Genomic DNA, 18,297 nt, shown 5'->3' with positions numbered 1-18,297 from the left:
GCCCGCCCAGGTGCGCTCGGGGTGCCGGACCGTCCCCCCCGGCCGGCGGCTCTGCCCGAGAGGTCGTCACCTCCTCGCTCCCCGCGGTACCTGCCGGGCGCCCCAGGCAGCCGCCCGTGCCCGTGCCTCTGCCCGTGCCCTGCCCCGTGGCGCGGCGGGCCAGGGCCGGGGCCGGGGCCGGGGCCGGGACGCGTCCGGGTCAGCGGCGGCGCGTTCCCGGAGCCAGAGCGCCCCCTGCCGGCGGCCGCTCCGGCGGTGCCGCGGGTCGTGGGAGGCGCGGGCGGGGGAGCGTGGCTGAGGCTGTGGCTGTGGCTGTGGCGGTGGCGGTGGCGGTGGCTGTGGCTGTGGCTGTGGCTGCGCCCGGCCCCGGGGGAGGGAGCACCCGGGGAGAGCGTGTACCCCCCGGGCCTGACCCCGGGCAGCGCTGCGGGGGTGTGACGGCAGCCCCGACCTCCGGGGGAGGTTTCCCTCTCGCAAACGCTCGTGTTAACGCTGGAGTGGGGGCGTACGGGATTCCCCAGGCAGGGCCGCACCCCCGGCACCCCGCTGCCAACACCCAGGTGCCGGCGGGAGAGCTCGTAGCCCGCCCCCGGCCCGGAGCCTCCCGCCCGGGTGCCTGCCTGTGTGAGCCCGGCCGTTACCAGCGCAGGAGCCAGCGCGGCTGGATCGGTTTCAGCAAACCCGAGGCGCATCCCGCACTTCCTCCCGCAGTTTCCACCGGGGGGACAGGGGTGTGACATGAGCAGGAGCCAGCCCCGCAGAGGTCACAGCCCTGCGGGGCTGGGGCGACCCGGCCGAGCCGGGGTTTGTGCCTGGAGGAAGCAAAGAGGGCCATGAACGGGCACGCTCTGCTACTCATTTAAATGGCCACAAGCACACGGCTCTTCCTGAGGAATTACATTAAACGGACTTGGCCGTTTAATAAACCAGCCCCTGGCTCCCTGCAGCGGTGACCTCTGATCCCTTAGCAATGCAATGATTCCTTGCAGTGCTGTGCCCGCAGGGCTGGGGCCGAGCGGCGATAATGACCGAGGGGTCGTGGACGACAAAACTATTCGGTAAGAGGGAGGTAGAAAAGCCCTCTCCCTTCCACCTCTGTGGGGCATTAGGGGATTATCGCCGCCTGTGTCGGTGGCCATGCCTGGCGGACGGAGGGACCCTCACTGAACTCGGGGTTTGTCAGATGGTGATGGTGGCAGGTAGCAGGACAGCCCCTTCCCAGCCCATGCACGCCAAGGGCGGCTGACAAGGGGTGGCTCACAGCCCCTATCCTCACTTAACACATTTGCCATCTCACCTCCTCCTCCTCCCCCGCAGCCCCGAGCAAGGCAGGTGTAGGAAGCTCCCAGCGCCACATCCGCACCCTGTCCCTGAGATAGAGGCGCGCCGGAGAAGGAGGCGGGAGTGCATCAGGCCCTGTGCACACAAGGTAGCAAGCCCTGGGCTCCCATCTCTCTCCTCCCCAGGCGCCGGTGCCCCCAGCTCACCTGCAAGCCTCGCACCATCCGGCCGTGGCTCTCCTTCCCCGGCTGCCAGGAGTCTCCCGCTGCGAGGAGGAAGGAGAAGCATCAGAGGAGACATGGGGAACGAAAGGACGAGATCAGAAAAAGGAATAAAAGAAGGAAATGTAGCGAACACTAAAAACAAGAGGAGGAATTTTCCCGGGGGGGGAGAGGGAAGTGCCACTTACACGAGCTTTTTTCCCCTACAATGTCTGCAAAAATTCTGACAATGCACGTGCTCGTTTTCCCTTTCCCATCCCACACAAACCTGTTGTTGTTTTACTTTCATTATTTCACTTTGTTGCATCAGAAATGCTGAATCATAAAACGGGGGTTAGTGAAAATGGTATTTATCTTTAAAGGAATAAGCCCCACATTATTTTAAAGATCCCCACGCTACTGCTGTTATTATTATTATTATCATCATCGTGCATCTTGGCAGGTTGAAAGGTATCTCAGAACAGTAAGAATTCAGCAGTAATTTAACATCCCACAGAAGTACTTTAAAAGCATCAAATAGCATTTTGAATTTTAAGTCAGTACAAGTGTAAATAAATGGATGTACTCCCACATGTCTGTTGTTTTTAAACTTGTGGTGATACTAAAATATTTGCCTAACAGCTTTGAGTTGCAGCAGAATTTCAGCTCATATATACAAATGCGTGTGATATTGAATTAAAGCATTTGTCATTCTTTTTCCATAAAAGACACAATTTGGTTCTCAGCAAACCATTTGAAATAGAAATTATGGTGATGATACCACAGCTCCATTTTATTTTATGGTACTCTATTGATTTTCAAATAGACAATACATGTATTTTTGTAATGGTCTAAAAGAAGATATTCTGCCTTTTTATTTTACAGTCCTTATGCTATTACCTGCTTTCATTTCAATAAAGGATGGCATTTTTCAGAGATGCTACCATAAATTGCTTCATTTAATAAGTTGCTACACAGAATAATAATGTTACACCAGAGAGCAGCACTTTGTAATTTGGAAGAAATAATATTTTTCTTTTAAAATATTTCTGTCTCTTTATCTTTTAAATTAAAATTATCTTTTTGCTGTTTTCTTTCAGAAGGATAATCTGATTATTAGAAAATTCTTTTTTCTTTTTCTTGCAAGCATTGGAACTTGGATGTGACATAAAGAGGCTAATTAAAATGGGGAACAAATTAGATTAATTTCCACGGATATTAAAGTGATATAAAAGTCTTGTTCTCAACAGTGACTCCATAATAGAACAATTTCATTTATGCCTAAGCAGGTCCTTATTCTGTCTAGTGAGGATTGCCACCAGTGTCTTACTGACAAGGTTTTTATTATTTCTTTGACAGTTTGATAGTAAGTCAGTGCTTGCTTCTGGGTTTTCAGTCTCTTCAAACCTGGATTATGAAGGCTACTATAAAAATATGGATAAAATGCTACCTCCCCAGAGCCCCATCCGTTATGGCCTGCACCCCAATGTGGAGATTGCTTTTGTAATAACTGCAAACAACATGCTCCATATGCTATTAGAGCTGCAATTCAAATACTCAGTCACTGGGAAAGGAGTCTCCCAAGCTGTGGAAGACAAGGTCAGTCAAAACATAGAGCAGGCTGCAAATTTGTCACAAGATGGTGTGATGTCAGTGGTTTTATGTTTAGGGGCTTTTTTCTCTCCCGTGGCCTTTTTTCTCTCTAATTCAATAGAATTAGACATTTTCATACCTGTTTTTTACAGGGATTCAATCTGAAATTTGCAATGAGGGATCTCTAGTATACGTGAGCCATAACTATATGCATTATTTTGCACCACAAAGAAAAAAGATCTTGCTAGACTGTTACAATATATTAATAGTGTTAGGCCATTTAGGATCCTTTGTCAGGTTGCAAAATGCCATTATTTCCAAACTATAAGGCAGAATTTGCTTTTCTTCCTAACAGCATGGTCCTGCACAAGTCTTCCGCTCCTTCTCTATTTCACAGGATAAATGCTCCACATCCTTCATACTGTGACATAAGGCAGTAGAAGTGCTTTCACTACATAAAGATACACGATGTTTATAATTTCCTTTACATTTGTGCAGAAGTGGATACACAAGACACTTGCCTCATGCAATGTGGTATCTCTTGAGGATGAAGGCAGAGCTAGATGACATAGAGAAAAAAAAATCTTTCAGAAGAAAGTGAGATCAGTTATTTAATCCAAACACCAGAAGAATGCTACTCACATAAGCTGATTTGTTTTCCAGAATATGAGACTGGATCTGCTTATATATGAGGTAAGGCATTCTCTTCAAGAACTTAATTTAGGTTCGAAGATATGTGTGCTTTGCTTTACTAATCTCAGGGGATGCATGGGTTTAAACAGCATGAGTGTAGATGCCTGTAACAGGCATTGTGAGTGATACTTGGTGAGCTTATTTCTGATTTCATTGATTAAAAAGTTGTGCTTTCATAAGCTGCCTACTCCAAACATATAACTCATCTCCATATATCAAATGATTTGTTTTAATTTGTGTGAAAAAAATTATCATGAAACTACTTAGAAAACTAAAATCCTCTTTTTCTCTGCGTGCTAGGAAGCAAAATGCAAAGCCCTTGATTATGGTCTGACTCCTGTTCCAGTGCAGACATGGAGGTAAGGTTGGGACATTCTTCTTTTCTGCCATTGCAGAAATTTGGCTCTACTGTTTACAACTGCTAGTTACGGTGTGTGTTCACATGTGTTTTGGGCAATCCATAGGAGAGAAGGGAGCTGTTTGATGCTTTAGAGACCCTCTGGTGCTGAAAACGAACTCTGCTTCATATAGATCCCCGCTGGATAAGGCACACAATCCACATTGTGTTAAATGTCATCAGTATGTGGCATTTGGCTGTCATTTGGAGATCGCCATTAACTGCAGGTAAAGGTGCAGTATCAGTAGCACCCAAGTCCTGATCTCACTGTGCATGTATTGAGTGCGATGAACGAGGTAAGAGGGACATGGGGAACTCATTGCATATCTTTGGCAGCTTTTGGTAATAATATGTCTCTCAACATCAACGAAGTGCTGAGTAGCAACACGTAACATTCTTAACCAGAGACAGCCAAATTTTCATAATATCTAGAAATCTCAAACAGTGATGTACCTGCTGCACTAACATTTAATATATGTTCAACCATGGAATTGGGCAACCAAGTAGCTTGCTAGCATTTTACACAGACAATTGTGGTATATGCATGCAGAGCTGTAGTTAATGTATACCACACAAAAACTAGGTACTGAAAATCTAATTCATAGGGCTAGTATTTTTAAGGGACCTCCTTTTTCACTACCTGAAAAATTACCTTTCTTTCGATCTTTAATTCAGAGTAACAAAACATGGGCATTCAAATAGCCATTAGTGCAAGCAAGCCAGCAGAATAGTAGCTTGATTGCATGTACAATTTTCTGTGGGATATCTGAAAGCAAGTTAGTAATTTGGCCCTTTATCATTTTCTCCCTGTACGTATGCGTAGGTGGGTGCTTCCATGCGTACGTATATGAATTACTATATCATATAATTACTTAATGCAATTAGAGTGATTCTAAGAAATACAGAAACCCCAGAACCTACACTCTTGTTTTTCTAACTGTTTCCCCTTTTTAAAAAATAAATTACTCACCCCAGTTGCAAGAGCCAAAATATTCTTTACACTTGATGATTTAGCTACCTTATGTGTTTTTACTGGGGAAAAAAAAGCCCTCTATCATTTATCATGTCATCTTATCACAGTCTCTTTGTGAGACGCAAATAGCACACTAATGTTTTCTTTTGTTAGGGTGAGTTGGCAATCTCCTCAGAGATGGAGCAACTACAGACAGCTCTTTTTTTTGATAATCTTCCTGACACTTGGATGAGACTGGCTTATCCATCAACATACAGTTGCTCAGTGGTAAGTTGCATGCCAACAGTCATTCAGTATGGATGGCACTTCATGTCCATCATAAAAAAATAGAATTCAAACTAAAGAATTTTTTTGGCAAATAGCTTACCTTCTTGTGTAACTCAGAATAGCTTTTTATCATAAACTGATATTACCAGTGTTATGAAAAGCAGAAAGAGCCTTGCATTTACCTTGCCAATTACTGCAGGCTTTGAAAGATTTCTCTAGAATTTGCATTCCCACTCCTTCCTTGCTTGCTTTTGTCTCGAGCTGCGTGCGTTGATCAAATAGATTTGACAAGTGCTGTAGTACATAGTATCTCCTACTAAGAAGACCAAGCTTGCTTTCTTGTGTCTTTTGGGATCAGAATTTGTAACAATAGAACAGTACTGCTCTAAGCTCAAGGGTGAAATGGTCGTCAGAAGAAGTAGCAATTAACAAAGCAGCTTGCATTAAGAACATAGAAAAGTTTCAGAGCAAGCAGTGGGGCCATCATTTTTCTGTTCATCTTAATTGAACGTATCTTAAGATGTGTCCCTCTACCTAGTCTACACAACTGTTTTGTAATACCAAAAATGAAACCGTAAACAAGAAGTGAAAGCCATCCAATGCTGGCAGATTATTTACTTGCTGGCACACATTCAACTCTCCACAGGAGCCTCCTGAGTAAGGCAAAGAGCCACTGACTGATGGAGTGAACGAGGACTGGAGAGCTGACCAAAGGACAGGAAAGCTCTGCCAAGCACAAAGACAGGTAGCACTAGAAGGCAAAACAAGCCCACTCTCCTGAGATCAGTACAGACTTCTGAGAGATCAAAAGTGGAAGAAGAAATCTTGTTCATCAGAAGACACATTGAGAAGAGCATCAGAGGTACATTGTAGTGAAGATCAATCATAGCTTTACAGAATTAAATGCTCTTTTAGCTTCCCTTGATGGAAAACTAAACCACCATAGAGATACTGTGATGTCTGTGATAAATATATGTCCTGAAGACAGAAGCGTTGCCTAGGGGATATAATGCAGTAATGCTAAATTACAAGCTGTTTTCCTGAAGGACGACACAGCTGCTTTCTTTAAAAAAATGTACGGGGGAATCAAGCTGGACCTTATACTCATGTTTGGACAAAAGAGGGTAAAAGTACCCACTGATTATATAAAAGCTGTCTTGTAGAACTAGTAGGATTTAAGGTGACAGGTTATCTTTTACCATCAGGTGCAAAATGCAGTGAGTCACCAGGGAGCAAAATCATTGCTGTGACACTGTGCTATGCAGCTGGGCTCCAAAACAGCCTCTCTGCTGGAACAGAGCATGTATGGGGATGGACTGCAGAACAGGTGAAAGGGAGGTCTGCCATGAGCACCAGAGAGGTTATGCATGAACATGACTAGTGGTCAGCTTTGCCTGGCCATCAGTCCCTTGGGTTTGGGGAGATGAAGAAAAAACACAAAAACCAGACTGAAAACAAAACTTGAATCATTGTCTTGTCTAAAACCCCACAGTAATTGTTGTCTGGAGCAGGAGCCATGAGCTTCCTTCAGGGAAGAACATCCTCTCTATACCACTCTGTTATGCACGCTGCAAAGCACAAGAAGGCCTCAGTCATCATGATAGTTTTATCCTCCCCGTTTTTAAACCCCTCCATCTCATATACCTACCTGACATGCCTATCTGAGCCATCAGAAAAAAACCCTTTGATTTCTAATCAGTTGCCATTTCAAAGTAAGGTGGGACAGGGTGAGGAGGTAAATGGAAAAAATCTGAATACATGCACAGTTTAAGTATCTTGGGCTCAGCAAATGTGTCATAAACAGCAAACACAAGTGATTAAATGACAGAGATTATGTCAGATCACCTAATAATCTCAGATCTTCAGTTTATCTTCAGATCCTTTTCCATGTCTCTGAAATGAACATGAATTCTGTTAATGCTTCCCTTTATAAAGTCATCCTATATGTCACCCAGTGTTTCATGTTTCTGTGGAGGAGTCGCCTCTTGCCCCTGAGCCAGCAGTCTCCTGTCTCTGGCTTAGAGACAGTCAACTATCCCCAAGGCAGGTATGTCTAGCATTTCTTAACAGCAGCTTGTTAGGAAGCAAGAAGCAATACCAAATACTGCCAAAAAAAAAAAAAAAAAAAAGACCTCAGCGAGAAAGGTGGGAATGTGATGCCAGCAATGTTAAATGGGGTAAAAGGAAAAAAACCAAGTTGATAAGTTGATGCTTTGTTTTTCAAGCCATAGAAATTCAGAGAAAAATCCAACAGATAGGGAAATAGAGTGTGGATGGAAGAGAAATATTGGAAACTTGTGTCACAGGTCATCCAGCTTTCTGGAAATCCACAAAAGACCAGCAGTGGGATGCCTTAACAGAGGCAAAAATGTTTGGGTTCTGGGCTGTGACTGCATTGACAGGCAATAGCTGGAGCAGGCTGAGGTGACAGCAGCAGTAAATGAGGATTTGAAAGGAGACATTACATGTAGACAGGATGAAGTGCAGGGGCATATAAGGAGTGGAGGGTGGCAGGAAGGGGGGGCAGGAAACCACAAAATGTACGAGCTGCCAGAAGAGGGGATGTTCATTCCCTCTTTGGAAGATATTCATGATAGACAGATACAGGCTAAGAAACTATTCCCTGAAAACTCAGGGTTATGGCACTGACTCCCTTGCAGGCTAGAAAAATACATGCTTGAAAGGAAAAGGCCTTCAGGGTAGGAGTGTTTGTTATTTGGGGTTTTAAACTGACAGAATCTGCTGCTGACTTGTAAGGTGGGGAGGTATTAACTCCTGAGAAGGAGGAACAAAAGGCAGGGATTGCAATCCTGTAAGAAAAGACAAGGAGCATTGCAAGTAGAGGTGGGCTGGTCCAGAGGGGGGGGTTAAGGATATTCATCGAGTGCTTTGAGATGAAACATGCTGTGTGTTCGCAAAGGTGTCTGTCAGTCAAGTGGGGGAGCAACATTATGACAACCTCTCTTCTAGGAGCAGCAAAGACCAAGATTTTTTCCCTGCAAAGCCAGCCAAGAAATTACTGAAATGGCTGTTTTAACAGTCAAAGCTAACAGGGAGAGAACAAAAGAACTCCAGATGCACATACACACACATCCATCCATCCATCTATCCATGTCCTCCTATGGCCTCCAATGAGCCAACTTCCACTTAAAGAAAGTCTCTTGCATTGGTGAGAAAACAGGCAGCAAATTATTTTGCTGCTGTAAAACTTAAAATTATCTAGGTTTCAGGGACAAGTGTGAAATGGGTGTAACTTGCATGAAAATTTCTGAGAGCACTGTTAAGTCTAATGCACAGGGAATAGCAGAAAGGAGGTTAGATTTCTTTTGAGGGAGCCACTCTTGTTTCCTGAATACTGACTTGCTGTCTTACTTACTACCTCTCAAAGCCCAGCTGCTGCTGTGGCTCCTTGAGATAGACAGACAGGTTCCAGAGGGGCTGATCTGAAAGCCCACAAGCACACAATATTGCTGCACTTGCTGTTATTCATTTGTCAGTATTTAATAACAAATACAAATGCAGAGCTGTGCTGAAATCAAAAAAAGATACTTCATTTGGAAAAAACTTTTAATATGAGGAAGTTGCTTGTTAAACAGAGAGGAATTTGTTGTTCAGCTGCACTCAAAACACAAGAAAAGAAAAAAAAAACAATAATGTGTGCCAGGGCAAAAGTACCACTGTCTTGGCAAGAAAAAGAAACATTTGCAAGCTCCTTTCAAACAATGGGGAAGAAAATGAACTAGAAAAACTGCCTGATGGGCTGCTGAGAAGAATCTTCCTCCCCCCACTACACCCACTGATTTTTGTGTTTTCTTATATCCAGATAAGATAGACAAATGGTACAACAAATAATATCTGACACACAAGTGTACCTACATGGTATCAAGAACAGAATTTAGAGTGGGTTGAACTCCTTGAATTCAATGGCAATCACATAAGCAGCAAAAATTTAATCAACTACCACTATTCCTTTCCATCAGAAGATACTGAAAACTCTGTGAGCTTTTTCACACAGTTACTATCCCAGTACAGGCTGATACAAACTGAAAAAACCCAATACAAAACACCAAAACCAAACCAAGCCCTGAATTCCAGGTTGAAGATCAAGGTGAGAAGAAACCTTAAGTCAGGCTGTCAAACATCTGAAGTAACAAGTATTCCAGTGTTTACTCTGGTCATTTTCCCCGTAGTTGATAACCTTAATAAATTACCCCTAATCCTTCATCAGAAGTCTGCCCTTCTTCAGTTTTATCCCAAGTTCCTAGTTGGCAGCTTCTCAAATTGCCCTTAACATTTTGGAGCTATTGTCACATACTGCAGATGAGGGTCAGAATTCCCTATTGCCAGGCTATTAGTTTGTATCTCCTTTTAATCCTTCTCCTACACAAAATAAATATCTAAATATTGCCTGTATCAAAGTAAATATTTTAAAACATGCATACTTAACTTGGAGCAGGTGGGAGGGGTGGGCTGCAGTTGTTTGCGGCCTAGGAGCTTCGCTTTACTGGATCCTTCCTAGCCTGATAGGTGCCAGGTGTGAGCTCACACACAGTATTCCAGGTACAAAGTGCATCTAGGTCCTTCACAGTGTCTGTGATTCCTGACCTTCTACACCCAGTTTGCTTCTAAACAATTTGAAAGCAAGAACACTCTTTTCAAACCCTCAGTGTTCCAGCATTTGCTAAGCAGTACGCATTCTATTCGTGAACACTTTCACTGCAGGTTAAAATTCTCAGATGCAGATGATACAATGCACTAAGAAGTATTGGCTGGGGAAAAAAACCCTGTCATACATAGCAGGACTACTGATAATGTGCAGTGTATTACACTACAGCAAAAATGACTAATATCAAAGCTAAACAGGAATGATTTGTATGGTTGAGACAAGTAGAATAAAACATGTATTTTAACTAAATCAGTTTTTAGGAACACCAGGCACAGGTTAATCCTTTATAAATATGTTCACAGAGCACATTAGACACCAGCCCGCCTACACAAAATGAATGCAGCACACACTCTGATGTATTACAGAGGCAGGATAAATGAGGGAACTCTTCTGTGTTTGATCTGGTTCTGCTCTGTAATTCAGAGATACTGGAGATGGGTGGTGAGTTTCTCATTGATCCCAAAAGAACCAATAATCTTGAATCCTGTGAAATGTAAGCTTTGTAGAGGATTGGAGGCTATGCACGAAGGACATTGTAGCTTTAGGGGCATATTCTCTTCTCGTGAATGTGTGTAACTGGCTTTCACAAGAGTCATACATATCCTGGGGAAACTAGACTGTAGCTTAACAATACTGAAAACACATACCTAGCTCCACAGGCACTTATATCGCTCTCATGGTTATATCTGCATCCAGTTATAAAGGATAGATTTCTAGCAGATAATAAATGAACCTGCAAATGAATGTCTTCAGAATTTTGAAACAATGCTAAATTTGACACACATCAGCATTTAAAAATGCAGCAGAATGCAGCCAGAACATCAATCCAAGATATTTTAGATAGAAACCACAGGGCTAGCACATAGATGTGGGAATAATCAATTCAATCCCCCCCCCCCCCATTCTTTCCAGCTTTTTAAACCACTTACACCAGTCCTTGCTTCTCTGAACTGTATTTTGCATATGGTGGAGGTGTTAATGCACAGTTACTGCACAACAGGGTTGTGAATTTTAGCTAATGAAAGCTTTTAAAGGCACAATGAAATGCTCAGATGAAAGGCAACAAAGAAGTGCAAAGTATTATTACAGCGTAGCCTAAGTTTTACTGAGAGCATTCTTATACACGATGGACACAGCATAAATATGTATTACGGATGATAACCTCCCTGTAAAGGCTAATTCCCACTCCTGAGGCTGCCAGAGGCAAGGGATGGTGGTCTTATAAGACTTAATAAAGTCTCATAACGTTTTCATCCTATTCCTACCCCCAGGAGCTGGAAGAGGACCCCTGTATACATCTGAACCCTTAACGATTAGCATGTCCATCCCGGCATATTGTGGGCACAATTAGATCACAAGGACTGCAGACTAAGATGGTTCAGTGAACATTTAAAGGCAGAGGCAAATTTAGGAAGGAGAGCAAATGCTGTAGTGCCAGTTACAGCAGTTTGGCATACAGTACATTTACAGTGTTCGCAAGCAAAGGGAGAGAAATCTGCTTGTCATTTTCTGTGATAATTTTTGCTAAAATCCAAGTAATTGTGCATGATAATAAAAAGGAACAATTAACACAGTTTGTACTTTGCAAAGGTGAGAAAGGGATAGCTGTCAACAGGATGTGGATGAAAGCACCAGTAACTCATTTGGAAAAGATCTAGCACCAGAATAAATGTACAACAGCTTACCAGGCTGAGAGAGGACAGGATCTGCTGGTCTGAACGATGGTTTGATCTGTTACGATGGGAGTGAAGTCTTCAGTTTGAAAAATATTATTCTGCTTCCTGGGTCTGCAAAAGGTAACACTGTTGTAAAGACTGCATTCCTCTGATCAGCTGCCCTGTTACACTGATCATAGTCTATGTGATATGTAGTCCCCTTCCTTTTCTGCCTCTGTTTAAATAAAAGATTGCAGCTTCATTTCAGTTATTATTTGCATGTTTTTCTTAACAGTTTACTCTCAGCAGCTTCTGATTTAACCTTATGTGTTCTGAAGTTTGGGAAAATGCTAGAAAGAGAATTTTTAGATCGGTACCTAACATTTTCAAAGTAATAGCAGGCTCCTCATGCATGCATCTCATGTTCCACCCTTGGTAAATGTATTCTAACACTCTACTTACCTGCTTTAAAAGGACTGGCATGTTGAACCAGCTGGCCTTTTTCCACAGCTATAGCTTTTCATGTTATATTCTGCTCTTCCAATTTCTGTATTTTCCCTGGATTTTGCAAGACAAAATGCAGAAGTTTAAAGGCTCATAATGTTTATGTGACAAAATCTTACTTCTAAGTACAGTATTACTGGTGGATTAGTTTAATGCAATAGCATAATATAATTTAATTATAGTAATAGTGCACAGCAACCATCTTACTACTTATGTCAGATTGTGAGATAGCCTCTCTTAAAAGCTTCATCATTATTATTTAGTTTTTGGTTTTAGTTTCACAGTATCCCCCTTCCACACAAGTAAATTAATGTCATAGGTGTAGAAGAAGAAACACTGGGTAAATTGCTCCCATTTTGCCACTGTAAGATTCCCTAAGAATTCATGATACTAACTGAAACCCTCTTTTGCATCATGAGACAATAGTCAGACAGCCTGTGGTGAAAGCTTGTAGCCTTCCCAGACCTGAATTCTGCAATTAAAAAAAAAAAAACCCAAAACAGGTCACCAAACAACTAAAGCGCAAAACCAAATAGGAGCATTTTATCACATCTACTTTTTGTATTTACCTGAGAGCTTTTAATGTAGATTGATCCAAAATCCTGTGCCAGCCACTAACAACTTCTACATTCATGTAAACTATTGTAGCTCAGGGCTTCAGTTTTTTCAGCTCACAGCTTCCACTGATTTCAGCTGTGGCTGACAGTAATTCTGAAAATCCAACCCACAATAATTCCTATTTCTAAAGTGTTTTCTCTCTGAAGACCACAGAATTTTCTATCAGTGTTAATTTAGCCTCCAGAAAGACAGAAAAATGTATCTTCAGCCAGCACAGCTGTATGCAAAGTGAACATCTGTCCATTGCCAAATTCGGTTCAGCTAATAATAAAAAAACACACTTTATTTTCTTTTTCAGACAGGACCAGACTGCAAGGGAAAGCCTGGAGAGGATTTCCATGCTTTAAAAAGAGAAACAGGGGAAGACTGAATTTCTTGAGGTCACTGAGGAAACGCATGGCAGCGCTAGGAAAAGAAGCACTCGAGCAGCCGAGATACCATCTTCACAGCCACAAACAGATGGGTTTTTTCTGCAGTGTGACATAACAGCAAAGACAGAGGAGGTCTGTGGATTTTGTGGCAATGAAGTTAAATAAGGTTAATTTCTGGGTGGTTGAGAGATGTTTTCGTAATTGCATCACGGCAAAAGCTCTTTTTGCCTTATTTCAATAACAAGAAGCCAGATAACATGAATTAGCTAAACCACTGCAAACCACTGCTTTTTAAAGGGGGTAACAAAGAGGTAATCTTTTCTTGAAACTATGGTAACTGCAAAAATAGTCCTGCTGTATGCTGACCTGTTGCTGATCATTGATGAGCTTGTCTGAGGCTTTGTATATATTTTCAGTGTATACATTTATTTAGGTATGAAGCTAAACCATAAAGGCTTTCAGGCTCAGTACTGTAATGCTTGACTCTTCGGGGCACTTTCAGCTTCCCATAGATCCACAAAAGCCAGCATCTCTGCACAGAAGCAGGTTGTGCACAGGGGACCTGCATTTCTGCTTCTTTCAAGGGTTTTGGCAGATGACTGCAGGGTGAGTGGACACTCTTTTCTCCCCTTTGACTTCACAGTATGTATGAGTGTCTGGACGTGTCCATTGCCCAGTGGTTCCTTTTAGTACAACATACCAGTATAAGGAGGAGATAAATCATGCTAGAATTTCCCACTCTTTTTCAAGCCCCAAGAGTATATTTAAGAGTTCTGTGCTGTGAGAAATAAAAATTCACAGCCTTTTGATTTTGGGTGATGTTTGAACCCAGAATCAATCTTTTGCAGCAAATACTTGCTAAAAGCTAGCCTATTCACTGTTTTGCAATACCAAAGGCCACCTGTCATATCTATGGCACCTCTACAAGCTACAGATAGAAACATAACTATGTGCCAATGCACTTTTGCATTAATTTTGGCATGCAGCAGAACCCCCTTCTCTAGCCAGCCTCTGCTACTGCAGCAACACCCTGTACTCAGCAGAAACCTGGACTTTGATAGAAGTGACACAATTTTTACACCTTTATGCCTTGCTGTTATTCATACTGTGTACCATTTGCTACCAAAAGTCTCTGCATTCCTTAAAGCTTTGTCTCAGAAAAAAGAAATTCAGGTCAAACCCCCCTGCATCAAAGCAAGCTGGTGAAGGATTTCAACCTTTGTCTTAGCTCTACATCTTAGGTGACTGTTCTGCAGATTTAAGGGCACTAAGAAAACACTGTCCTCTTTGCTGTGTTTTGCATGAAACTTTATTACAACAAGCAAGAAGCTGTTCCAGCCTATGATCTACTACAGTAAATTAGGTCACCTCAGCTGCTTTTGTAGCAAGATGATGTACAGAAGTCTCTTCCTCCCATTGATAACATTGTTCCCTTGCCTATAGGTGTTGGTTTGGAAACAAATCTAGAGTTACCCTCTATTTAAAGTGTAACTCCTGATTATGAGTCTCTCTGCTATTTTTTCCTCTCTTTTTTTAGTTTAACCATTCCGGTGCAGTGAACAACTTCCGCGCTGCTGTGAGCTTGACTCCTAGCCTCAAGATCTCACCCTCCCTAGTGTTGTCTGGATATCAATTTTTTTCAACCCCCAGTCCTTCCTCACAGGTAGGAAGCACATCACAACTCATTAGTAATTTACTGCTACAGTAATTTTTATAATTACTGCCAGGAGGCCTCATTAAATTTGATCTAATGAATAAATATTGTATTTTTCAACGTGATTACCAGAACAGCTTAAGCTGTGTGCCATAAACAATTATTTTCTTCAATATGCAGTATGTCAGTAAGTATTGATTTTTATTTCGTAAAGAATTTACTGCATTTTTATCCATGGCTATTAAGCAATAAATAGCCAACCCTCTGAAGCCTCAATTGCCACAGAGTAGATGGCAAAACAGAATTTGGGATATCTGCTGCAAAAGGTAAAATAATGCACATTAATAAAGATAAAGGGTTTGTCTGGAGGTTAAGAAGGAGTGCTCTAATATGAATGTCTCTCCTAGCCCTCAAGAAAGCAGCCTGCTTTAGCCTGGAGTCTCTGACTTGCAAAGCAGTGATACCAAAAAATTTTAGATGTATTACCAGGATACAACAAAGCATTTTATCTCAGAGAACTACCACATGAACAAACAATCATGCCTTATGTTTCATTTGCTTTTAGAGCAATTGATCAGATTAAATATTCTTCTTACAGGTTTAAGAAAAGTAAAGAAATATGCAATACGCTGAACATGAACCTATAGTTAAAATCAAGGCTGCAAATAATATTTACTTTCCAGCATAATTTACACCTTTTTCAGCAATTGCAGACTTTAGCATAGAAACCTCTTTGAACTGCAACAAAAGACATACATTGGCAATGTCTTAGGAAATTCATCAGAGGAGCTCAGCACCAAGAGAAAACCCTTTACATTTCTGTCATCTAAGAATGTTTTCTGCACCTCTGGTTACATGATACTACATTAAATAAATCCAATTCCCTAGCTCAAGCTACTTAAATAATTTTAAAGTAAATTTATCTACATCAATGAATATCACTGCTGGCCTGTGACATCAGCTTTTTTGTTTAAGCAAGACTTTCGTTTAAGGCTAAAGAAAAAGGGGTGTTGGTAAACCTAGGGTCACTAGGGGCAATTCGTATACCTGAAAGGATTTTTTCTTATTTAATGGACATTTTTGAATGATCTGCATTTTTCCCCTTGATTGTTTAGTTTAAGAAAACCTGAGGAGTCTTGAAATTGTTAGCTCAATCTCCCACTCCATGTCCTTGCTGTGACCAAACTGGGATCTGGCCTTCACCAGATTTCACTGAAACAAGAACAGTGCAGTTACCAACCTGTAACTATGTCATCAGAACAGCCCCTTTGGCTCTCACCAACATGCAACAATTCCCCTTATACATTATCCCCAAGTAAACTGCAGGCAATTAATTCTACATAGGACCTCAAGACTTAGATCCATCTTAGTTTTTGCTTCATTTAATAACTTCTCTGTTTCACGACACTTAACATCTGCTCTTATAAGGTCTCTTTATACTCACCTTTCTGTTGTGACAGATGTGGAGGAACCTCAATCTCACCAACACTGGATGAAAAATACCTGTGTTTCCAGATAGGCTGTCAAACAAAGCATAACCTCCCTCATCTCACTAGTGGTGGGATTTGGTGGCACTTGCTGAATGATCTTCACACAAAGAGCAACTACAAGACAGCTTCTCTCCCCTGTTTGTATTTTCCCAGAAACACACTAACCACAGCACTGCAGAGCTCAGTACAACTACAGGTAAAAGTAGTAGCAACCATGCCCTGGTCTGCCACTTCTAGTACCTCTCTTCTCTCCAATGACTTTTCTGAGGGATAAAGTCCACATGGTTAAGGTGCCGTGCAAACACCAAGAAATCATTGCTCAGAAATTGAGGCAGAAAAAGGTTGAGGTGTTTTTAACTGTGGAGAAGAGTTGAGTGTTTTGTACAAACTAACCCATTTATCATAGGGACTTCTGAGAATCCCTTTTACAAAATCCACGTTGTCTTGCATATTGTACAGCAAGCTGTGGCATACTGGGAGGTGCAAAGGAACCCAGCTAAGGTTCTCTTACAGGAATCACATTTCCCCATGGATTCCAATATGTTAAAAGTATAATGTGACATCTGTACAGGGGAAAACAGAAGCTAGATTTCAGCAGTCAGGCTTAATTAGCGACTTAGTTAAGCCTGATAACAGCCAAAATGTTCATCTCATCCATAACTTTTCTTCAGAACTGGAAAAAAAAATCAGATGCTAGACATGAGATTTTGGAAACTGGAAAACCAGGTGAGAATTGAAAAAAAGTAACTAACAGACTGCAATACTCTCAACTCCCTTGCATCAGCTATAATGCATAATATACTTAATAGTGAGCCTAAAAAATAAACTAATTCTGCTTGCAAGGAGAAAGAATGTGTATCTCCAGTCTGTGCCTAGTAGCTACCCAGAAGAAAAAAAAAAAAGCATTATTCCTTGCTATGGGTAAGTCTGCATGTCATGATGAAAATTAATTGTAATTATGTTAAGAACATTCAAGAGTTAATTTTTTTCTAAAGCCAAATTTAGCTATGTGAGCGAATGTGGTTTTGGTCTTGCAGCTACAGGAAAAGTGACTTGTTTAAGATCATACCAGCAGGCTTTGACAGAACACTCTGTATTCTGTAACAGGCACATAGATATCATGTATACTGTATATATTTATTTGCTGGAGGTGCTCTTCAGAGCTTTGTAGTACAGATGCTGTTTTCTAGCCACACCAGCCATTTAAAAACTAGAAGTTACTTCACCCAGAAAAAAACTAGGATTATATCAAAGCATTTCAGTTCCTCACAACAAAACTCTGTGCTTGGTTTCCAATACTAAAATTGTAACATCACAACTTTTTCATAAGAATTAAATGGAAAGAGAAATAAAGGGGGAAGAAAAAGCTTTTAGAGTGTTAACTCTCCACGGCAGGAGGAAGCCAGCATGGGCATTGAGCTCGGCACACTCATTCCCTTCTCCCTGCTGAAAGGGACACAAAAAGAACTCTGGCTAAGCATTTATTTTTCTGCTAATGTGAAAGTTTTCTTTTAAAGAGGAAGCAGATTGAACAGAGCACGAGAAAAGAATTTGACTCTGGCTTATTTCCAAAGGGTTTTTTTTTCCTGATGATTCACTGTTATCACTTGTATTCACATTACAACCAGCCTCAAAAAGAAATACCCAAAACCAAAACCAACCCCCCCAACAACAAAAAAAAACCCCATAGCACAAAAGCACTAAGAAATAGGATCTCTCCTACTGCTAAATTCTGCTAATAAGCTATATAAGAAGAGAATCATGTAAGATAAGAGTGCCTATGTTCATTCACATTTGAGTAGGAACATTGCTAAGCCTCTAGACCTGGAACTTTAGAGCGTATCTAAAGATGGTGAATCTCCAAGGCATTAAACAAAATGGTTGGCACCGATTGAACTTGTTTTACTTCAGCTATATAATAAAGTACAAAACATC

The 18,297-nt window shown here is 41.7% G+C and overlaps 1 long non-coding RNA gene across 1 annotated transcript; it reads left to right on the top strand.

Annotated features, from left to right (window-relative positions):
- The first annotated feature begins 355 nt into the window (after positions 1 to 355).
- On the top strand, positions 356 to 14,654 carry LOC127471074 (uncharacterized). Its single transcript, XR_007904540.1, has 8 exons — positions 356 to 1,058; positions 1,467 to 3,080; positions 3,573 to 3,767; positions 4,068 to 4,126; positions 5,291 to 5,404; positions 6,051 to 6,266; positions 11,661 to 11,866; positions 13,146 to 14,654. It is a non-coding gene; the product is annotated as an uncharacterized LOC127471074 (long non-coding RNA).
- Positions 14,655 to 18,297: the final 3,643 nt, after the last annotated feature.

This window comes from Manacus candei, unplaced genomic scaffold, assembly GCF_025592945.1.
Source record: "Manacus candei isolate 608988 ecotype Guabito, Panama unplaced genomic scaffold, ASM2559294v1 h1tg000023l, whole genome shotgun sequence".
Classification (NCBI taxonomy): Eukaryota; Metazoa; Chordata; class Aves; order Passeriformes; family Pipridae; genus Manacus; species Manacus candei.
The sequence above is the reverse complement of the archived record's forward strand: the minus strand, read 5'-3'. Positions and strand labels throughout refer to the sequence as shown.